This window comes from Phyllobates terribilis, unplaced genomic scaffold, assembly GCF_046119375.1.
Source record: "Phyllobates terribilis strain yellow unplaced genomic scaffold, ASM4611937v1 Scaffold_13__5_contigs__length_258822181, whole genome shotgun sequence".
NCBI lineage: Eukaryota > Metazoa > Chordata > Amphibia > Anura > Dendrobatidae > Phyllobates > Phyllobates terribilis.
Window position 1 is genome coordinate 251,336,593 of NW_027362773.1, and position 25,052 is coordinate 251,361,644.

Sequence of the window (25,052 nt, forward strand, 5' to 3'; positions counted from 1 at the left end):
AAATTGGTTTAAGACAGGAAATGATCTAAAATAGTAAAATAAGCGTTCCTCACCTATTCAACTCCCTCTACCTAGCGTCACCTTTCCAGTGGTTCTAACCAGTCTTGTAAAGAGGACGTCACATCCATCATTCATGTGAGAGATGCAGCTAATCATTGGCCTTAGCAGTCATGTGTAGTACAAAATGAATCTTAAAACCCACAATATGTGCATTTATATGGGTAACAGAATATTGCAGAGCACATCTTTTTGATTTTTTTCTATTTTCAGTTGGTAGGAAACTAAAATGTGGACTTTAATCATGGGTTGTGGTTTAAAATTATTTGCGTTCTAAAAGGAAGAGTCCTGCTATAGTCAGTTGTCTTACAGCTAGACACAAGATTGAGAGAAAGAGGAGGGCTTAATGGCTGATCTTTTGGGATCTATTGGAAAGAACTTTTTTTTAAGCTCTCAGTTTTGATTGCAGGATAGGAGTGATAAAAAAAAATTATGGAAAATTAATAGAAGAATTGCTGTTTTTTTATTTATTTTCCATGTCCAGTGTTCCTTTAAAGCAGGGGTGAGGAACCTCAGACCCGTGGATTACCTTTCATCCGGCCCCGGGTTAGATTTCTGGGGACCGCAGTACATGGGCCGGCAGCTGTATTTTGATGGTCGCAAGCCCATTAATTATCTTCTTGCTCTGTGAGCATGGGCACAAAGTGTTCACTACTGAGTGCTGAGGCGCATGCAATGAAAGATTACATTCTGACACCAGTGCCAGCATCAGGGCATATTTTGTGGATGGAGTTAGTGGACAATTTGTACAACCCCCAAAGGATGGTATAAATATCCAAATGGTGCTTGGCAGAAAAAAAGATTCCCCACCCCTGCTTTAAAGGTTTAAAGGGACATTTCTATCTAAAGGAATATTTTTAAAACTTAATATTTAAAGAAAACATTTAAAAAAATGTGTCTGTTAATATCAGCAGCACTGGCCTACTATCAGCAAACATAGGAGGTCTGAATGGAACAGCGTCGTAATTTCATCTTACTAATCCTGTAATGTAATCGCAATATTATAGTAGGTGGAGGATTGGAATGACTGACAGAATGACAGCTCCATGCTTCTTTTGATAAGAGAAAATAAACATGGTGCAGACAGAAAAGGAAATATGATGGAGAAAATGCCAACAACAGTCCCAGAATGCATTGTCGATGAACTGCTTTCCCAGCATCGGCAGCAATCTCAGGAAGTATCATCCCTGAACTACACCCTAGCTTTCCTAACATCAGCATTGTTTCACTGTTCCTTGGGGGAGGTCAGATAAAAACCTGTAAAGTGATTCCCTTTTTGATGCAAAGACAATGCCCTCAAGGAAACCGTTTAAGACATTGTACAGAAATTAATTTACAAAGAGACATTATAAAGAATGATATCAGGAAAACAAACCACGCATCTTTTTAAATAATATATGGTCACATACGGTTTGTTAATATGGGAAGAAACATAAATGTAATGCATTCATGCCAGCAATAATATTACATGGGTCTTCATACAAAAACTAATAAAATGCAATCCTGATTATTTTTTAGCATAAATTTTATTTCAAATGTTCTTTATTGGGCTTTATTTTATTGATTGATACATCAAGCAGTGCTGTTGCTATGAAACAATCGGGCCTTGGGTTTGAATTTTGTCCAAGGACAACATCTTTATGAAGCTTGTATGGTCGTATGTTTGAGAGAGATTTCTCCAGGTTCCCCAGTTTACTTTTTACTCTCTGGCTTGGCCCAATATTCCTGGTCATGTTGCAAAGTTCGTTAAAGGATTGGACATTTACTTATAGGTTAACTACTTCTATTAGGTGGCGCTAGTGAAATTTTCTTTCGATCTGAAAGAATGCTAATTTTTTTAAGACTCCACACACAAATGTACTACATCAGTTGAGTCAATGCCTATTCGAAGCTTCTACAGTACAAAAGTATACCGATAGCTTCCTATGAAGCTATCCTAGGTTATCCTAATGGTTCCCATCACATGGGACAGAGATAGTATTGCAAGGCCATCTTGTACCGATAAAAACTGATGCCAAACTCTGTAAGCAGATGGGTAAAATGTTGCTTTGAGGAGGACCTGTCGCTTGTTCAAAAAAAAATTGTATACCACATTTTTAGGATTACAAGACACACTTTTTTCCCCTCAAACTTGGAAACAAAATGGGGTTGCGTCTTACAATCCAAATGTAGCTTACCGGGAGGGGCAGCTGCGATGGAGCAGGGCACAGGAGGCTGGGACGTTGCTGCAGAAAACAGACAGCGGAGGCAGGAGTGGGGCGATGCTGAGGGCCCCAGGCTGGAAGTAGGGAATGTTCGGCTGTACAAGGCTGCAGCGGGCCGCAGAAAACGTTGGCGGAGTCCCCGCACTTCCCATTGTTTTCACTGCAGTGGACTTCGGGAAAATGGCAATCCGGAGGCGGCGCATGCGTAGATTGAGATCTCGTCTCCCGAGATCAACAGCGACCCTTCCTCCTGTGACCCCGCTCCACTGCAGTCGCCCCCCCGGCAAGCTATCATAAAAAGCAGACTATAAGACACACCACCATTTTATTAAAAAAAAAAAATATCCTATTTTCCTCCCCAAAATTTGGGGTGCGTCTTATTTAGTGTATTTTTTAGTGGACTATATCTTGTAAAAATCCATGAGCTACCCTGATTCAGCCATTTATTTCCATTTTGAACTGCGTCGTTCCATTGCAGAGACATTCACATTTGTTGCTTTTGGAGAGCAGTATGTGAAAACTCTGCTTGTAACTCAACTGGGGGTTTCTTCAGAGTCTTCTCTAGGGGGCGCTCTTTCACTCCTCCTTTCCAGATGTTGCCAATCACAGCTCGGCAGCTTCTGAGACTGCTGAATCAGCTGCAAAGCTGTGATTGATAGCATCTGGGAGGAAAGGGTAAAAGCAAACGCCCCTAGAGAAGATTTTGAAGAAATGATCAGTTGCACTGCAAGCAGAGATTTCTCATGCTATGCTCCAAAAGCAACAAATGTGGCTATCTACAGTACAGACCAAAAGTTTGGACACACCTTCTCATTTAAAGATTTTTCTGTATTTTCATGGCTATGAAAATTATACATTCACACTGAAGGCATCAAAACTATGAATTAACACATGTGGAATTATATACTTAACAAAAAAGCGTGAAACAACTGAAAATATGTCTTATATTCTAGGTTCATCAAAGTAGCCACCCTTTGCTTTGATGACTGCTTTGCACACTCTTGGCATTCTCTTGATGAGCTTCAAGAGGTAGTCACCGGAAATGGTTTTCACTTCACAGGTGTGCCCTGTCAGGTTTAATAAGTGGGATGTCTTGCCTTATAAATGGGGTTGGGACCATCAGTTGTGTTGTGCAGAAATCTGGTGGATACACAGCTGATAGTACTACTTAATAGACAGTTAGAATTTGTATTATGGCAAGAAAAAAGCAGCTAAGTAAAGAAAAACGAGTGGCCACCATTACTTTCAGAAATGAAGGTCAGTCAGTGCGAAAAATTGGGAAAACTTTGAAAGTGTCCCCAAGTGCAGTTGCTAAAACCATCAAGCGCTACAAAGAAACTGGCTCACATGAGGACCGCCCCAGGAAAGGAAGACCAAGAGTCACCTCTGCTTCTGAGGATAAGTTTATCCGAGTCATCAGCCTCAGAAATCACAGGTTAACAGCAGCTCAGATTAGAGACCAGGTCAATGCACCACAGAGTTCTAGCAGCAGACACATCTCTTCAAAAACTGTTAAGAGGAGACTTTGTGCAGCAGGCCTTCAAGGAAAATAGCTGCTAGGAAACCACTGCTAAGGACAGGCAACAAGCAGAAGAGACTTGTTTGGGCTAAAGAACACAAGGAATGGACATTAGACCAGTGGAAATCTGTGCTTTGGTCTGATGAGTCCAAATTTGAGATCTTTGGTTCCAACCACCGTGTCTTTGTGCAATGCAGAAAAGGTGAACGGATGGACTCTACATGCCTTGTTCCCACCGTGAAGCATGGAGGAGGAGGTGTGATGGTGTGGGGGTGCTTTGCTGGTGACACTGTTGGGGATTTATTCTAAATTGAAGGCATACTAAACCAGCATGGCTACCACAGCATCTTCAGCTGCATGCTATTCCATCCGGTTTGCATTTAGTTGGACCATCATTTATTTTTCAACAGGACAATGACCTGGCCTCCACAGTCACCATACCTGAACCCAATCGAGAGGGTTTGGGGTGAGCTGGACCGCAGAGTGAAGGCAAAAGTGCCAACAAGTGCTGAGCATCTCTGGGAACACCTTCAAGATTGTTGGAAGACCATTTCTGGTGACTACCTCTTGAAGCTCATCAAGAGAATGCCAAGAGTGTGTAAAGCAGTCATCAAAGCAAAAGGTGGCTACTTTGAAGAACCTAGAATATAAGACATATTTTCAGTTGTTTCACACTTTTTTGTTAAGTATATAATTCCACATGTGTTAATTCATAGTTTTGATGCCTTCAGTGTGAATGTACAATTTTCATAGTCATGAAAATACAGAAAAAAATTTAAATGAGAAGGTGTGTCCAAACTTTTGGTCTGTACTGAAGGTAATGGAGTGACGCAGAGCAAAACGGAAAAAAAGCGTCTGAATTAGGGGAGATCAGGGATTTTTACAAGATATTTTACTAACATAGTTTGAACAAATGTTCTTAAAGGAGACCAGCTAAATATGGAGTCTTATTGGCAAAGCTCTATAGGAAAATAGAATGCAAATTGGTTCTCTTGCAGAATGAAGGAAAACTCAGGGATAACCCTGCTCATGTTTTAAGGCTCATTGTAGGGTCATACATTGAATTAAAGGGTAGCAACCTCTTCTAGGTGACAAAATCATTTGCATGCAAAATATGTTGTTGATATATAAGGAATGGCAAAAGAATATACTGAATGTAGCAAACTCATAATCCAACAGTTATTAATTTTGGGGTCCCTTTTCCTCTAAAAAAGTATGTAATCTGCTCTGAGAGTCCATGTCAGTTTGTAAAACTGGGGTAAAAAGTGGATGTGCCTACGATTTTGACACATTTACAAAATATAACTTTTAAAAAAGTTTCAAAAATCAGGTAAGATAAGTCACAAAAATGTAAAATCGGGAAAAATAAGTCATATCTCCCTGGAAAAAGTGGTGTTTTATTTTGTCAGTGTGAAATTTAATGGCATTGATATAGGTTGTGACAGATTTATCAAAGATGGGAACTTTCAGTAATAAATGTGCAGCAATAGACATCAATATAGTAGTCTAGCTTTAATGTACAAATTAACTGAAATATGCCACTTTTGATAAATGTGGGTCTGTATGATGCAATTCAATCATTTCAACTTTGTTTCTACCAATATATACAAAGTGGTTGAAATAGATTTCAAAATTACAATATGTTATATGTGAGCCCTTTGTAAACTATTACTATTTGTCTTGTTCGTATCACATTTGACAATGGGAAAGCATTCCGAGAGGAATGTCATATGGTGCAGAAAATAAAGATTTCCCAAAACATGTTCGAAACCTGATGCAAAACTACAATGACAAGCACAGTGACGGAACCACAGGCCTTGTCACTCAGGTGAAAATCATTTTCTCCAATGATAAATTAATCTATGCAATCTCTATGCTGTAATCCACGAATATAACTGCAGGGGGTAAATTGTTCTAGATTTGTTACAATCACATGTGAGAGCTTCACACTGGTCCTAAAAAAAAGAGAAAAAAGAAAATTAAATTTAAGGATACAGTATGATAACTCATTGATAATTTTAAAGCAGTGACAGGAGCAGACAAGCATTACATGAATGGGGCAAGTGCAGTAAATGTATGGCTAGAATGATAACTGGTACTATTACAATCCACAAAAGAGTTTCTCTCCTGGCTTCTTACAGGTTGTGAACCTCTGCAGGTGACATTAATTATTCCTATAGAATGACAGTATATATTTTTTTCCTTTAATGAAGAATTCCCTTCAAAACTTTTTTCCTCTTAGTGCTATATACTATGATGACTGCAATATATTATGTACTTACAATTGCTCATTTGGTCTTTCTACCCAGTTAATTGTTCCCTTTTCCATTGGGTCTATGACATCACATGATTAATAACTGACTAGCTGAATCCTTCTAAGCTCTACACTGTGTGCAGAATTATTAGGCAAGTTGTATTTTAGAGGATTATTTTTATTATTGATCAACAACTATGTTCTCAATCAACCCAAAAGACTCATAAATATCCAAGCTTAATATTTTTGGACGTTGGAGTGGGTTTTTTTAGATTTGGCTATCTTAGGAGGATATCTGTTTGTGCAGGTAACTATTACTGTGCAGAATTATTAGGCAACTTAATAAAAAACAAATATAATCCCATCTCACTTGTTTATTTTCCCCAGGTAAACCAATATCAGTGCACAAAATTTAGAAATAAACATTTCTGACATGCAAAAACAAAAAAAATTAGTGATCAATATAGCCACCTTTCTTTATGATGACACTCAACAGCCTTCCATCCATAGATTCTGTCAGTTGCTTGATCTGTTTTCGATCAACATTGCATGCAGCAGCCACCACAGCCTCCCAGACACTGTTCCGAGAGGTGTACTGTTTTCCCTCCCTGTAGATCTCACATTTTATGATGGACCACAGGTTCTCTATGGGGTTCAGATCAGGTGAACAAGGGGGCCCTGTCATTATTTTTTCTTCTTTTAAACCTTTACTGGCCAGCCACGCTGTGGAGTAGTTGGATGCATGTGATGGAGCATTGTACTGCATGAAAAGCATGTTTTTCTTGAACGATACCGACTTCTTCCTGTAGCACTGCTTGAAGAAGTTGTCTTCCAGAAACTAGCAGTAGGTCTGGGAGTTGAGCTTCACTCCATCCTCAACCCGGAATGGTCCCACAAGTTCATCTTTGATGATACCAGCCCATACCAGTACCTCACCTCCACCTTGCTGGCGTCTGAGTCGGAGTGGAGCTCTCTGCCCTTTACTGATCCAGCCTCTGGCCCATCAAGAGTCACTCTTATTTCATCAGTTCATAAAACTTTTGAAAAATCAGTCTTAAGATATTTCTTGGCCCATTCTTGATGTTTTATCTTAATGTTTCTTGTTCAAAGGTGGTCGTTTTTCAGCCTTCCTTACCTTGGCCATGTCCCTGAGTATCGCACACCTTGTGCTTTTTGATACTCCAGTAACGTTGCAGCTCTGAAATATGGCAAAACTGGTGGCGAATGGCATCTTGGCAGCTTCACGCTTGATTTTCCTCAATTCATGGGCAGTTATTTTGCGCCTTTTTTGGCCAACACGCTTCTTGCGACCCTGTTGTCTATTTGCCATGAAACGCTTGATTGTTCGGTGATCACGCTTCAAAAGTTTGGAAATTTCAAGACTGCTGCATCCCTCTGCAAGACATCTCACAATTTTGGACTTTTCAGAGTCCGTCAAATCTCTCTTCTGACCCATTTTGCCAAAGGAAAGGAAGTTGCCCAATAATTAAGCACACCTAATATAGGGTGTTGATGTCATTAGTCAACACCACTCCTCATTACAGGGATGCACATCACCAGATTTACTTAATTGGTAGTTGGCTCTCAAGCCTATGCAGCTTGGAGTAGGACATGTATAAAAAGTATCATGTGATCAAAATACTCATTTGCCTAATAATTCTGCACACATTGTATGTAGAAAACGGGAAGTCTATTTTCCCTGCATGAGTCATAAGTTACTGCAAAAGTTCCTGGTAGGGGGGAGGGAGGGAGCAGCTGGGTCTGGAGTTAAAGATGGGGTGGAGCAGGGCTGCTTGCAGGGATTTAGAATTGTAGTTCTAATGATGACTCATGCAGGGACAAGAGACTTTCTGTTTCTACTTAGAGCTTAGAAGGAGTCAGCTAGTCTGTTTTCAATCACATGATGTCATAGACCTAATGGAAAAGAGAAGAATTAACTGGGTAGAAAGACCAAATGAGCAATTGTAAGTACATAGTGCTATATGATATGATGACTGCAATATATTAAGAGGATAAAAACTTTGATGGGCGGAGGAGGAGTGCTTCTTTAATTACTAAAGTTTTGTTATTTATAATATGTAATACTACATCCAGATGTGCTTTTATCGCCTCAGTAAATTCCACTGTATGAAACATTCCCAATAAGTAACACTATCACTCTTCCTATATGGATTGTAATCAAATGAACAGTCAAATTTTGCCATTTTTATAATTTATAAGCATTGACAACAAAAAAAAAAATCAGAAATATTCCAAAATTAGAGAGCTTTGTTTCCATGGTAATAGACTACAAAAACTCTCTGTAGTCTAATATTGCAGTCAAACTCCCTTACTTCTTACTTATAAACATCTAAGGGGTAGAAAAAATTAATTATAATATGAATATAGGGTCAGATTATGTATTTGTATTATATTACAACTACAACATAGAGAATTGCATGGGAGCTGTAGATGCAAAGCAGTAGAATCACCACTCCTAAGCAGTCTACATGGGCATGCAGGTCATAGGACGTTGATTAAAATGATACCTTGATATCTGTGATCCGATGTTTTATTCCAGAAAAAGCCATATGTTTCTTACTATGTAAATGAGCTGTTAAGATCTATGGGCCAGACATAGATCTCCCTGAGAATCTCCCACCAGAGCTTATTGTAAATGAAAGGACGTATTCTCAGTGTGATACTTGTAATGACTGACAGTCTGCTCTCCTGATCTACATGTCTCACACTGGTAACTCCCCATTTCATTTACAATAGGCTCCAGAGGCAGATTCTCCAGGAGATCTATGTCTGACCCATAGATCTTAACAGCTCATTTACATATTAAAGATATTAAAGCACCACTGCAGCATTTTTTTTAATTTCCCCGCTGGAGGGGTGTTGAAAATCCAAGTCCCCTGCCACCTGTCAGAAACTTCTGATGTATTCATCTGTTTGTGCTGTCACTCCGGTCCATCTCCTTCAGTTTGTGACCTGCCAGCTGTTCCAGTGTTTCAAGGAGGGAGCCGGAGGTCACTAATCAATGTAAGTCTATGAGAGCCTCGTTCTGGCTCTCAGACTTGTATTGAGAGCTTGTGACATAGCTTCTGACTTCAACACAGTCACAAGCTGCCCTCACAAGATGGTGCCGCAGAACTGGAGCGGCGCCGAAAAATGGCGAAGACACCGGAGGGTGAGTATATGACCGGGGGCAGAATACTTACGTTTAAAGCACCACTCCAGTGGTGAAATAAGACAAAACGCTGGAGTGGTGCTTTAAGAAAAATGTGGATTTCTCTGAAATAATGATTTCAGAATAATGATTTTATTCAACATTCTATGACCTGCATCCCCGTTTAGATGGCTTAGGAAGGTTGATACTACTGACAGATGCTCTTTAACCCCTTTAGGACATAGCCTATTTTGGGCCTAAATTCTATGTCACCACTGAGTTTTTTTAAGTGGATCCTCTCCAAAATCGTCCTTAAAAACCACTTCAAAAATGCTTCCTTATTTATTTGTTGAGCAAATCCCGTTTGCTGTTTGTCGTAGGGGAAAAATTGTAAAATCCATGAAAGACATCTTCGGAGAGGGGACATATCACCCTCTCATTGAACATATGGAATTAATTATAACTGGTGAAGTGGTAAAGAGCTGACACTTCAACCTCCATTGAAGTAGGACCTCCAGCAATGGACAGGTAATTACAACAGGAGATCTGTTGATAACCAGCCACAAAGTGTAAGATTCATATGCTCAGAGGCAGAGAAGAGCACGTTCTTCCTCTGTTTAAAAGGAATTAACTCAGACACTCTGGAGCCAGTGGTCAGTTATGAATATTGGGGTTTGCATTGATCAGATATTTATGGGAGATATCTTTTTGGCGTCGTGAAGGGACAAACATAATGCATTCATTCACATCACTGTAACTGAACACCGACAAATTAATATCGGTCAGAGGGATAATGCTATCCATACAATGTTTCAACTCTGTAGAAAGTTAAAATCGTGATAAGAAACATGACAACAATATCTCCCGTCTCGGACCTCCAGGTGCAAAGATAGCATGAAAGTTGTGGATTTCATAATTTTCTAAAGACCTAGTTCATCTCACGACCAGCCCCCCATATGAGCTCACCAAGAGGAGGCATGGGGGCATAACATTCATCTAATAAAAATCAGAGTTTGAGTTTTTGTCATTTGTAAGTTCTGAAAGATACAGTACTCTGTGGTTCTGTTCGTTGCTCTACAGAGCAGTTCTAAGCAGTGCTTTCCTCCACTAAACTGAGCCATTTCTGTAACACAGGTTTAGTACTTTTCTTTTGTTATCCCTTTTATCGTATGTGATTGTATATAGCGAATTGTTTTGTTCCCATTTCGTAACATCTTTGTATTTTATATATATATATATATATATATATATATATATATATATATATATATATTTTTTTTTTTTTTTTTTATGAACCCTGCCTACTTTTCCAGATTACATATATAAAGTTGAATAGCTCCGTTCCTCGTGCTCTATAGACAGCAGCCTTGAAGCCCTACAATACCTGTAAGTAACAGGTGTCTAGTTGGCCTGTATAAACGATTGGTGGTGGCCGCCATTACCTTTTGTTATTGTGAAATTGTCAGTGACCGTACCAGAGTATATATAATATATACCATGCATTGGAATCAGATGTATATAGCATACGCTCACTGTGAGCTCCCCAATAACTGGCCTAGTAGTGGAAACAGCCATGGCCTCGTCCATCACTTGTCAGTCAACGGCGTAATTGTCCTAATGATTAGAGGCAGCGGAGTTGCACCCCCCCTGACACTGTTCATTTGTGGAGTTTTCTTTAGGGTTTTTCTGATTTTTTTTTATAAAGAGGTTTTCAAAAACCCCTAGTGGATAAAAGAAAGCGCATGTCACTTCTTTGAAGCGGATCCTGAAGTAAATCTCTCTATGCTAGGCACTTTAAAATAAAAAAGGCTACAAAAAAAATGGCAAGAGATAAAAAAGAAGTCATTTTAAAACTGCAAAACTGATTCAGGAACCATTTCAGAAAAAGAAAAATCCCCAAAAAAGAAGAGTCTCCTAAAGCCAATACGAATTAATTTTTTGGACAAGGAATGGGGGAAAAAAAAGCAAACAAGGGACACTTTTAAAAGGTTTTAGACTAACTTCATTGGGCTTTTATAATTATGATAATATGAAATGTATATTTTTTAGGTTTTACTATTTTTGAAAAAAAAAATTATATAAATATATATTTTTTTTATATAACACATTTATATATTCATAAACCCATGGATATATTGTATATAAGGGATAAACTATACAATAATTTTAAACTGTGTGTCTCTATGATACCAATTATTTACTATAATTCCTAATAATTCATATCTTTATTTTTTTTGCAAGTCAGCATTTTATGCAGAAAATGTTTAAGAATTTTTCTGGTGACAGATTCCCTCTAAGCCCCTGACTGTCCTGGAAATATATTGACTCCATGCAATCACATTGCAGGGGTGCCGAAGATATGACAGAAAGAGTCCCCTTTCTCTGTCTATCCACTTAGATTCCACAGTGACAATTGGAGTCAACTATAGGCCATGTTCACAGGTTTAGTATTTGGTCAGTATTTTACATCAGTATTTGTAAGCTAAAACCAGGAGTAGAACAATCAGAGGAAAAGTATAATAGAAACACGTCACCACTTCAGTAATTATAAGCCAAAACCAGTAGGGTCTGAAAAATACAGAAGTAAAATGCTGACCAAATACTGAATGTGTGAACGTGGCCTTAATCGTGGCAATTGTAGTAGTGTATTCACAACTTATTATTTTTCCTTTACACCAAACACATCTATTGCTTGTTAAAACGAATAATAATCAGTTGCCTCCCCTGGATATGCTTTTTAACAAGCAATAGATGTGTTTGGTCTAAAGGAAAAATACTAAGTTGTGGTCTGCGGGCACACTGTATAAAGTGATACTAGCCTAGTAATCTCTACTATCCAAGATAGAGAAAATAGCCAGTGGAGATAGTGAGTTCCTATAAGCTGGGGCTGAATTATATGTGAATGATCGGACATATATGATTATTATACCACTAGATGGTGGCCCGAGCGGTGTTTAAATTAGGCACCAAAATTGCTGATTGGTCGCGTCCGGCGGCCTTTTAGGCTCGTGGAGACTGAAGCTGTCCGCAACCTGATGGCGGCGGCCGTCCCTCGGTACTTAGTCCCCAGCCGCCATTATTTCTCCCGGGGTGTCGTCCCCGCATTACACGAGCACGTGTCCCACAACATTAGATGTGCCCTCAACAATGCAGTTACTAGGAAAGTCCACCTAATCATGGACACGTGGACAAGTGCTTGTGGGCAGGAACGGTACATCTCACTGACGGCACACTGGGTTAATATAATGGAAGCCGGGACCCAGTCGGACCTTGAGACGGAACACATTCTCCCAATGCCGAAGATTGCGGGGCCCTGGGTCAGTCAGGGTTGCCCCCACATTCTACAGTTCCTGCACCTTCTCCTCCTCTTCAGCCTCCATCTCCGAAATGACCATATCAGTCGCAAGCTGGAAGCACTGCAGCAATGCCTCGGCCAAGCGGCCACAGGCTGTGCTGAAACTATTATGCTTAGGTGACAGACCGCACAGCGCTGAAGAGTTGTGGACAGCTCTGAAAGTGCAGGAAGATCTGTGGCTCACACCGCTGAACCTACAGCCAGGCATGGTTGTGTGTGACAATGGCCAAAACCTGGCGGCGGCTCTGAGGCGAGGCGAGCTCACTCACGTCCCATGGCTGACCCATGTGCTTAACCTCGTGGTTCAGCGGTTTCTCAAAACCTACCCGAATCTGTCAGATCTGCTTGTCAAATTACGCCGCCTGTGTGCCCATTTTAGAAAGTCAGCTACAGCTTCCGCCGCCCTTGCCATTCTTCAGCAGCATTTGCAGCTTCCAGCTCACTGACTGATCTGCGATGTCTCCATGCATTGGAACTCTACATTGTAGATGTTGGGAAGGATTTGTGAGCAGAAGAGGGCAGCTGTTGACTACCAGCATCAACAAGGCTGTCGGTATTCAGGTATCCACACATAAGACCTCAGGAGTGGACATGGATGTCAGACATATGTACCAATCTCCAAAACTTTGAGGACTCCACTAAGAAGGTGAGCGGCGATGACGCCATAATTAGCGTCACCATCCCACTTCTCTGTCTTCTGAAACACTCTCTGCTCACAATCAAAAGGAACAATACAGGGTGATTCCACACAGCCCAGCCTCATCTCATCCCAACGTGGATTGGGTGACAATGAGGAAGAGGAGGAGGATGAAGAACAGGAGCTAGTTTCCTGTGCTATAGACGGTACTACCTGCACAACTGTCATACCATCTGTTCAGCGTGGATGGCCTGAGGACAGGGAGGAGGAGGAGGATGAGGAGGAGAGCATGGTCAGTCGTCCTCTTGGTGAGGACATGGAAGTCTTGCCTCTTTGCAGTCTGGCACACATGGCAGAGTTTATATTACACTGCCTTTCCCGGGACCTTTGCGTTGTCCAATTTTGGGTGACAGTCGTTATTCGCTGGTGACACTTCTAGACCCATGCTACAAGGAGAACTTTCTGTCTCTTATTCCCACACAGGACAGGTCTAATAAAATGGTGCAGTACAAGAAGGCCCTTGTTGCGGAATTATTTAAAAAGTTCCCATCTGAAAATGCTGGAGGCAGAGGTCACAGTTCGTTGGACAAATAAGGAGTACAAGCGAGAGAGACACAAATGCAATCGAGCAGAGGCAAAGGAACACTGTCAAAGTTCTTGGACAGTTTTCTCAGACTCTCCCATCGCACACGCCCTGATGCGCGGGGTACTCTCTCAAGGAATGAAAAGTTTCTGAAGATGGTGAGGGAGTACCTTGCCGACCGTACCAACGTCCTCCCTGATTCCTCTGTGCCTTATAATTATTGGGTATGCAAGCTGCACACGTGGCATGAACTGGCTCTCTATGCCTTACAGGTCCTGGCCTGCCCTGCCGCTAGCGTTTTGTCAGAGCGGGTTTTTCGTGCCGCCGATGGAATTATAACTGATAAGCGCATCCACCTGTCAACTGAAAATGCTGACAGGCTGACTCTCATAAAAATGAACAAGGGCTGGATTGGGCCAGACTTCTCAACACCATCAAATGATAGCAGCGTAACATAAACTCAAATACAGTGTCTTTTTTTTGGGAGGTCTCTTTTCCCATGCACCTCTGTCTTCACACCCAGACATGGGTATATGTTTCCTGATTTTGTCTAATTGCTCTTGTCCTCCTCCTTCTCTGCATCCTCATCCTCTACCACCATATGTACAATATCAACATATTTGTCTCTTGCAAGGGAAATTGGAGTTCCTCCAAATTTTTGGCAGCTATTGCAGTCACTGCATACGCAATAACAGTATAGGAGACCCACTCGTTAATAATGGGAACAACAAAGCATAGCGGATGCTGGCCCTATAAAAATAATCTTTTTGACTTTCAGAGTCCTTCCATCATAAATGAAACAGGATGTGTCTGATGATGTCTCACACACCACATGGCCAGATAAGGTAGTAAAATGTTAAACTTACATTTCCCAGTGAATGCATTTGTCTTGGTTGAAAGCAATGCAAAAATGCATAAAAAACGCTATGTGTGAACATAGCCCAAGGTGTGGAGGAGCATTTTTGTTTTTGGTTATTTATTTTGCCTTATATACAAGTCATTACCCTGGAAAGGACGTTCCTTAACATATTTCCCAGGAAAATACATTTTGGTTTAGTTTTTAAATGTTTTATTGTGAGTCCGTAAAAGTGGCGTAATACTCTGCAGTGACCTGGGTGTCAGAAATGCTTCCAGGGGTCTTCCCCATGCTGTCCCCATGTCATTTGATCACTGTTCCCATCGATTTGGGCAATTTTTAGTCTATCTGCAGACCACCAGGGGGAACCGCCTGAAAAATGCTTGAGTTTCCCATTACTCGGTCCGAGCACTCGAGCATTACAATTTGCTCGACTCGAACAACGAGTATCCGAGCATTTTAGTGCTTTCTCATCACTAATTTCTATGTATCTCTTGGCGTCATATCTAAGATCAGAGCTGAGAAGTATGTGTATGTAAGATTATACACACACACACACACATACAGTATGCATATTACTGTTATTAAATAATTGATCATATGATTATATATATATATATATATATATATATATATATATATATATATATATATATATATATATATATATATATTTTACAGGGCACTATGATATCTAACTCAACTTAATTAATAATCTACACCAGAAATACCGAAACTAATATACCCGCAACAGGATATCTTAGCAATTCTCAACCCAACATTAGTGTTGAGCCACACCCGTAGTGTTCGGGTTCGGTTCGGTTCGTCGAACACCGGGATGTTCGAGGAACTGTTCGTCGAACTGTTCGTCGAACACCTTAGAACACCGTCGAACACCGTTAAAACCAATGGCAGGCAAACAAAAACACATAGAAACACATAGAAAACACCTGCAAAGGTGTCCAAAAGCTGACAAACTGCTCAGAAGACACTCTCTTTAAAAAAGCCGGCCGGCAAATTCAGCAGCGGCATACACCGGTACCCGACAATTTAGACAAGAAGGAATAGAGCATCACACATAGATTAGATAGATAGAAACATGTCAGTCACACATATAAGAAGCACAGTGACAGTGTTGGTTACTGCACTTGTCATTTAGTGTAAAGGATTTATTAAAAAAAATATTAGTGTTTTCATGCACCGTCTCTTTAAAAAAGCCAGCCGGCAATTCAGCATCTGTACCCGACAATTTAGAACAGAAAGAATAGAGCTTCACACATAGATTAGATAGATAGAAACATGTCATGTCATATATAATAAGTACAGTGATAGTGTTGCTTACTGTACTTGTCATTTAGTGTAAAGGATTTATTTAAAAAAATAATAGTGTTTTCATGCACTGTCTCTTTAAAAAAGCCGGCCGGCAATTCAGCAGCGGTACCCGACAATTTATAACAGAAAGATAGAGCATCACACATAGATTAGATAGATAGAAACATGTCAGTCACATATATATGAAGTACAGTGATAGTGTTGGTTACTGTACTTGTCATTTAGTATTAAAATAAAGGATTTATTATTAAAAAAATTGGCGTGGGGTTCCCCTTAATTTTAGGCTCTAGCGGAGGTTAAGCAGACGGCTGGGGCAGATGTTTGAAGCCTGGGAAGGGGGTAATACCCACGGAGCTTCCCAGGCTACTAATATCAGCCCCCAGCTGAATACATAGCCTTTACTAGCTATTAAAATGGGGGACCCCCCCAAAAAAATGACGTGGGGTCCCCCCTAATTTAATAGCTAGCAAAGGCTAGGCAGACAGCTGGGGGCTGATATTAATAGCCCAGGAAGGGAGCCATGAATATTGGCCCCCTCCCAGGCTAGAAACACCAGCCGTCAGCCGCCCCAGAAATGGCGCATTCATAGGATGCGCCAATTCTGGCACTTAGCCTCGCTCTTCCACGCTGCCCTGGTGCGGTGGCAGGGGGTAATAGGGTTGGGGTTGATGTCAGCTTATAATGCCAGCTGACATCAAGCCCAGGTTAGTAATGGAGAGGCGTCTATAAGACACCCCCATTACTAACCCCATAGTCAAAGTTAAAAAAAACACAAACACCCAGAATAAAGTCCTTTAATTGAAATAAAGACACAATCCTTTATTGTTCCAAATTAAACCATACTTACCATCACGCCCATTCCAGCTGAAGCCAACGATCTCCTGCAATAAAAGAAAAATAATAAAGCAACCTCATCCTTACCTTTCCATGGTTCCCACGACAGCTTCAGCTCTGCTACATCGAGATGACAGGCTGGACTGCAGCAGAACGCTGCCATCCAGCCTGTCATCCCGCAGACACTGAGAAGCGCAGGCTTGCTTGCGCTGCTCAGCGTCTCTCTGTGACGACATCCAGATGAGCCGAGTTCATGTCCAATGAACTCGGCTCACCTCATGCACGTCACTGACAGCGTGGGAAAATTCTCACGCTGAAGCGCTGATTGCAGGAGAATTTTCCCACGCTGTCAGTGACGTGCAGGAGGTGAGCTGAGTTCATTGGACATGAGCTCACCTCATGCACATCACTGACAGCGTGGGAGAATTCTCCTGCACTCAGCACTTCAGCGTGAGAATTTTCCCACGCTGTCAGTGACGTGCATGAGGTGAGCCGAGTTCATTGGACATGACCTCGGCTCATCTGGATGCCGTCACAGCGAGACAGTGAGGAGCGCAAGCATGCCTGCGCTTCTCAGTGTCTGCGGGATGACAGACTGGATGGCAGCGTTCTGCTGCGGTCCAGCCAGTCATCTCGATGTAGCAGAGCTGAAGCTGTCGTGGGAACCATGGAAAGGTAAGGATGAGGTTGGTTTATTATTTTTCTTTTATTGCAGGAGATCATTGGCTTCAGCTGGAATGGTTGTGATGGTAAGTATGGTTTAATTTAGAACAATAAAGAATTGTGTCTTTATTTCAATTAAAGGACTTTATTCTGGGTGTTGTGTTTTTTTTAAATACTTTACTAGAAATTCATGGCGGTCATGTCTAATACTGGCGTGACCCCATGAATTTTGGGCTTGGGGCCAGCTGATAATACCAAGCTGGCCCTAACCCCTTTATTACCCAGTGAGCCACCGCACCAGGGCCCTGGATGAGTTGGGTACAGCGCCAGAAGATGGCGCTTCTATGAACGCGCCATTTTCCGGGGTGGCTGCGGACTGCAATTTGTAGCGGGGGGGGCCCAGAAAGCTTGGGCCTCCCCGCGCTACAGATTCCAGCCCCCAGCTGCCTAGTTGTACCTGGCTGGACACAAAAATAGGGCGAAGCCCCACGTACTTTTTTTTAAATTATTTCATGAAATTCATGAAATAATTAAGAAAAAAAGGCCTTCCCTATATTGTTGTGTCCGGCCAGGTACAAATAGGCAGCTGGTGGTTGGGGGCAGCCCGTTCCTGCCTGCTGTACCTGGCTGGACACAAATATAGTGCGAAGCCCCACTTCAATTTTTTTTAATTATTTCATGAAATTCATGAAATAATTAAGAAAAAAAGGGCTTCCCTATATTGTTGTGTCCGGCCAGGTACAAATAGGCAGCTGGTGGATGGGGGCAGCCCGTTCCTGCCTGCTGTACCTGGCTGGACACAAATATAGTGCGAAGCCCCACTTCAATTTTTTTAAATTATTTCAGGAAATTCATGAAATAATTTAAAAAAAATTGACGTGGGGCTTCGCACTATATTTGTGTCCAGCCAGGTACAGCAGGCAGGAACGGGCTGCCCCCAACCACCAGCTGCCTATTTGTACCTGGCCGGACACAACAATATAGGGAAGCCCTTTTTTTCTTAATTATTTCATGAAATAATTTAAAGAAAATTGACGTGGGGCTTCGCCCTGTTTTTGTGTCCAGCCAGGTACAACTAGGCAGCTGGGGGCTGGAATCCGCAGCGCAGGGAGGCCCAAGCTTTCTGGGCCACCCCCGCTGTAAATTGCAGTCCGCAGCCACCCCGGAAAATGGCGCGTTCATAGAAGCGCCATCTTCTGGCGCTGTACCCAACTCATCCAGGGCCCTGATGCGGTGGCTCACTGGGTAATAAAGGGGTTAGGGCCAGCTTGGCATTATCAGCTGGCCCTAAGCCCGAAATTCATGGGGTCACGCCAATATTAGACATGACCACCATGAATTTCTAGTAAAGTATTTAAAAAAAACACAACACCCAGAAAAAAGTCCTTTAATTGAAATAAACACACAATTCTTTATTGTTCTAAATTAAACCATACTTACCATCACGCGCATTCCAGCTGAAGCCAACGATCTCCTGAAATAAAAGAAAAATAATAAAGCAACATCATCCTTACCTTTCCATGGTTCCCATGACAGCTTCAGCTCTGCTACATCGAGATGACAGGCTGGACCGCAGCAGAACGCTGCCATCCAGCCTGTCATCCCGCAGACACTGAGAAGCGCAGGCTTGCTTGCGCTCCACAGTGTCTCTCTGTGAGGGCATCCAGATGAGCCGAGTTAATGTCCAATGAACTCGGCTCACCTCATGCACGTCACTGACAGCGTGGGAAAATTCTCCTGCACTCAGCGCTTCAGCGTGGGAGAATTCTCACACTGAAGCGCTGAGTGCAGGAGAATTCTCCCACGCTGTCAGTGACGTGCAGGAGGTGAGCTGAGTTCATTGGACATGAGCTCACCTTATGCACGTCACTGACAGCGTGGGAAAATTCTCCTGCACTCAGCGCTTCAGCGTGGGAGAATTCTCACGCTGAAGCGCTGAGTGCAGGAGAATTCTCCCACGCTGTCAGTGACGTGCAGGAGGTGAGCTGAGTTCATTGGACATGAGCTCACCTTATGCACGTCACTGACAGCGTGGGAGAATTCTCCTGCACTCACCGCTTCAGCGTGAGAATTTTCCCACGCTGTCAGTGACGTGCATGAGGTGAGCCGAGTTCATTGGACATGAACTCGGCTCATCTGGATGTCGTCACAGAGAGACGCTGAGCAGCGCAAGCAAGCCTGCGCTTCTCAGTGTCTGCGGGATGAGAGGCTGGATGGCAGCGTTCTGCTGCGGTCCAGCCTGTCATCTCGATGTAGCAGAGCTGAAGCTGTCGTGGGAACCATGGAAAGGTAAGGATGAGGTTGCTTTATTATTTTTCTTTTATTGCAGGAGATCGTTGGCTTCAGCTGGAATGGGCGTGACGGTAAGTATGGTTTAATTTAGAACAATAAAGGATTGTGTCTTTATTTCAATTAAAGGACTTTATTCTGGGTGTTTGCGTTTTTTTTAACTTTGACTATGGGGTTAGTAATGGGGGTGTCTTATAGACGCCTCTCCATTACTAACCTGGGCTTGATGTCAGCTGGCATTATAAGCTGACATCAACCCCAACCCTATTACCCCCTGCCACCGCACCAGGGCAGCGTGGAAGAGCGAGGCTAAGTGCCAGAATTGGCGCATCCTATGAATGCGCCATTTCTGGGGCGGCTGACGGCTGGTGTTTCTAGCCTGGGAGGGGGCCAATATTCATGGCTCCCTTCCTGGGCTATTAATATCAGCCCCCAGCTGTCTGCCTAGCCTTTGCTAGCTATTAAATTAGGGGGGACCCCACGTCATTTTTTTGGGGGGGTCCCCCATTTTAATAGCTAGTAAAAGCTATGTATTCAGCTGGGGGCTGATATTAGTAGCCTGGGAAGCTCCGTGGGTATTACCCCCTTCCCAGGCTTCAAACATCTGCCCCAGCCGTCTGCTTAACCTCCGCTAGAGCTTAAAATTAAGGGGAACCCCACGCCAATTTTTTTAATAATAAATCCTTTATTTTAATACTAAATGACAAGTACAGTAACCAACACTATCACTGTACTTCATATATATGTGACTGACATGTTTCTATCTATCTAATCTATGTGTGAAGCTCTATTCTGTCTGTTATAAATTGTCGGGTACCGCTGCTGAATTGCCGGCCGGCTTTTTTAAAGAGACGGTGCATGAAAACACTATTATTTTTTTTGATAAATCCTTTACGCTAAATGACAAGTACAGTAAGCAACACTGTCACTGTACTTCGTATATATGTGGCTGACATGTTTCTATCTATCTAATCTATGTGTGAAGCTCTATTCTGTCTGTTATAAATTGTCGGGTACCGCTGCTGAATTGCCGGCCGGCTTTTTTAAAGAGACGGTGCATGAAAACACTATTATTTTTTTTGATAAATCCTTTACGCTAAATGACAAGTACAGTAAGCAACACTGTCACTGTACTTCATATATATGTGACTGACATGTTTCTATCTATCTAATCTATGTGTGAAGCTCTATTCTTTCTGTTCTAAATTGTCGGGTACAGATGCTGAATTGCCGGCTGGCTTTTTTAAAGAGACAGTGCATGAAAACACTATTATTTTTTTTGATAAATCCTTTACGCTAAATGACAAGTACAGTAAGCAGCACTTTCACTGTACTTCGTATATATGTGGCTGACATGTTTATATCTATCTAATCTATGTGTGAAGCTCTATTCTTTCTGTTATAAATTGTCGGGTACCGGTGTATGCCGCTGCTGAATTGCCGGCTTTTCATGTTTCACTGTTGGCACTGTTCCCATCGATTTGGGCAATCACTGTAATGCCACAACCACCATGGCTGTGGCATTACAGTGAGTGGCAGACAATCCCTGCATGATTGGTGCTCTAAATAGCGCCAGACATGCAGAACACGCTTTTGGTGCACGAACAGTTATCGAACATAACCTCGAACAGCCGAATTTTTTGCAAATCGTTCGGGTTCGTCGAACAACTCGAACACCGCCCAAAACAGCTCGAATTTGAGATTGGCGAACAGTTCTAGTCGAACACCGCTCATCTCTACCCAACATACCAGTTGTGCATTGTTGGCAAAAAGTCAAAAGTGGATTGCATAGAAACCAGAACTTCTCATGTCGTTTCTTATGTCTTATGAATGTATCCATCTACCACAAAAGACGAGAAGTGCCTCTACCTACTTACAGGGTTTTTCCCACGAACAAAGTTCATTTTAATCAATAGATCTTGGAATAATAATAATTTCCACAATTGGATGTGTTTAAATAAAATGTTCCTGCGCTGAGATAATCTTATAAATGTTCCCCTGCTGTGTACTGTGTAATGGTCGTGTCTGACCGTACAGGAACATGGTCTGATCATACCACAGCTCCTGGGCAGGGGAGGATGCAAAAGAGTATACAGATATTATAATGGATCGTACCAGATATTTTTTGTGAGGTAAAACATTTCCCTGCCTGTTTTTAAGCAATGGTTTATCTCATAGGAAGAATCAGCTGTGATCCCCTGCTGTAATGTCTGTATACTCTTTTGCTTTCCCCCCTGCCCAGTAGATGTGGTATGATCAGACCAAGTTCCAAACACATCCAATTGTGGAACATATTATTATTCCAAGATCTATTGATTAAAATGAACTTTGTGGGAAAAGCACCTTTAAATAACATTATCAAATCAATTATACTAGCGGTGCTGAATACATATACCCTAGGACAAAATACTGTAGTGCTAAAATTATTAGTCTCAACAGGACAAACCCCTTCTATGTCATATTAACGCACATGGACTTGTATGTAGACTGTATGTCCATTGAAGCAGCTAATGCCGGAAAATATGCATGAGTAGTTGCAACTTCACTCAACGCCAATCGCTACATCTGGAAACTACAGAATTAGAATAGCTACATTTTTATTACATCATAATTATGTTTTTCACACACGGAGGGGTTTATCTTATGTTCTTACACTTCTGTCAGCTGACATATGTGCAACACTGCCGGTAGCTGGTTTTTCAGTCCAGGTAAAAACCATACAGGACAATGGCATCTAACAGAAAACTGCACACAATTTTTGCTGGACAAAACAAGACGAGGCACCCTTGACCAAGTTCACATGTTCAGTATTTTACATCAAAACCAGTTCTCTCCTGGTTCTCCTCCTAGGTCTCTGACCGCTCCTTCACTGTATATTTTTCTGGCTCCTCTTCCCCTTACTGCCAGGGTTCCTCAAGGATCAATCCTAGGCCCCCTCCTCTTCTCCTTATACACTGCCCCTATTGGACAAACCATCAGTAGATTCGGCTTTCAGTACCCTCTCTATGCTGATGACACCCAATTATACACAGTCTCCTGACTTCACCCCTGCATTACTACAAACACCAGAGATCGTCTGTCCACTGTCTCTAACATCATGTCCTCCCTCTATCTAAAACAGAATCTGTCAACAAACTGAACTCCTTGTGTTTCCTCCCTCTACTAACCTATCTGCGCCCGATATTGCCATTTCCGTGTGTGGTTCTACCATTAATCCCCTGCAGCATGCTCTGTGTCTTGGTGTCATATTTGACTCAGATCTTTCATTCGCTCATGTCACTTGTACCTCAAAAACATCTCTAGAATCAGACCTTTTCTTACTCTTGACTCTGCAAAAACTGTTACTGTAGCTCTTATTTAATCTCATCTGGATTACTGCAGCTCTACTAATCGGTCTCCCTCTTACTAAACTCTTCCCCTCTCCAATCTGTCCTGAATGCAGCAGCCAGGATCATATTCCTTTCCAACAGCTACACTGATGCCTCCACCCTGTGCCAGTCATTGCACTGGTTACCCATCCGACACAGAGTTCAATATAAACTTATCACTCTCATCCTCAAAGCTCTCCACAGTTCAGCACCGCTCTACATCTCCTCCCTCGTTTCAGCCTGCCACCCTTCCCGTGCCCTCCATTCTGCTAATTACCTAAGACTAACATCCTTAATAATCCGGACCTCCCACTCCCGTCTCCAAGATTTCTCGCATGTTACGCCATTTCTTTGGAATGCACTACCCAGGACAATTCGATGAATTCTTAATACCCACAGTTTTAAGCGTAGCCTAAAAACTCATTTCTTTAGACTAGCCTATTGCCCCACCTCATTTATCTAATTCTGCCTGTTTTACCCATACAAAATTTTCTTCAAAACCATGACCCTCGTAGCATCTGTTTACACACCCTATATGCACTTAATAGCCCTTTGTGTCTGTACTGTACACATGCTGGGTGGTGACCGGTTCATGCAGTATTACGTGAATACCCTTTTAGTATATTATGGCTGTATTGTACAATGTAAGCACATTTTATCATTTATCTTTCGTATCTCCCCTACTTCCCCATAGATTGTAGCTTGCGAGCAGCAGGGCCCTCACTCCTTATGGTATCTGAGTTATGTTTATTCTATTGTCCTTATTGTAAAGTGCTGCAGAATATGTTGGCACTATAGAAATAAAAATTATTATCATAGAATCATAGAATCATAGAATGGTTGAGTTGGAAGGGACCTCCTGGGTCATCTGGTCCAACCCCCTGCTCAAAGCAGGATTCACTAGATCATCTCAGACAGATGTCTGTCCAGCCTCTGTTTGAAGACGTCCATTGAAGGGGAACTCACCACCTCTCGTGGCAGCCTGTTCCACTCATTAATCACCCTAACTGTCAAAAAGTTTTTTCTAATATCTAATCTGTGTCTCCTCCCATTTAGTTTCATCCCATTGCTTCTAGTCTTTCCTTGTGCAAATGAGAATAAAGATGATCCTTCTACAATGTGACAGCCCTTGACATATTTGTAGACAGCTATTAAGTCTCCTCTCAGTCTTCTTTTTTGCAAGCTAAACATTCCCAAATCCTGCAACCGTTCCTCATAGGACATGGTTTGCAGACCAGTCACCATTCTGGTCGCTCTTCTCTGAACTTGCTCCAGTTTGTCTATGTCTTTTTTAAAATGTGGTGCCCAAAACTGTACACAGTATTCCAGATGAGGTCTGACCAAAGAGGAGTAAAGACCGATAATGACTTCACGTGATCTAGACTGTATGCTTCTGTTAATACATCCCAGAATTGTATTTGCCTTTTTTGCTGCTGCATCACACTGTTGACTCATGTTTAGTCTATGATCTCTTAGTATACCTAAGTCTTTTTCACATGTACTGTTGCTTAGCTCTATTCCTCCCATTCTGTATATGCTTTTTTCATTTCTATTGCCCAGATGTAGTACTTTGCATTTTTCCCTGTCAAAAACCATTCTGTTGGTTGCTGCCCACTGCTCCAGTTTATTTAGGTCTTTTTGAATCCTCTCTCTCTCTTCTCTAGTATTAGCTATCCCTCCTAGCTTTGTGTCATCAGCAAATTTAATCAGTTTACCCTCAATTCCTTCATATAAATCATTGATAAAGATGTTGAACAATACAGGTCCCAGGACGGAGCCCTGTGGTACCCCACTTGAGACATTCATCCAGCTGGATGTGAAGCCATTTACAACCACCCTTTGAGTCCGATCACTAAGCCAGTTATGAATCCACCTAACAGTTGCCTGGTCCATTGCATACTTGGTAATTTTTTCAATAAGGATGGTGTGAGATACTTTGTCAAATGCTTT

At 41.9% G+C, this 25,052-nt stretch overlaps 1 long non-coding RNA gene across 1 annotated transcript in view; it reads right to left on the reverse strand.

Moving 5' to 3' along the window:
• Positions 1–4,574: 4,574 nt before the first annotated feature.
• Positions 4,575–25,052, reverse strand: part of LOC141174458 (uncharacterized) — a 35,829-nt gene continuing 15,351 nt past the window's right edge. Inside the window, exon 3 of the long non-coding RNA XR_012252885.1 lies at positions 4,575–5,735. This is a non-coding gene — a long non-coding RNA (uncharacterized lncRNA). The remainder of the gene's footprint in view (positions 5,736–25,052) is intronic.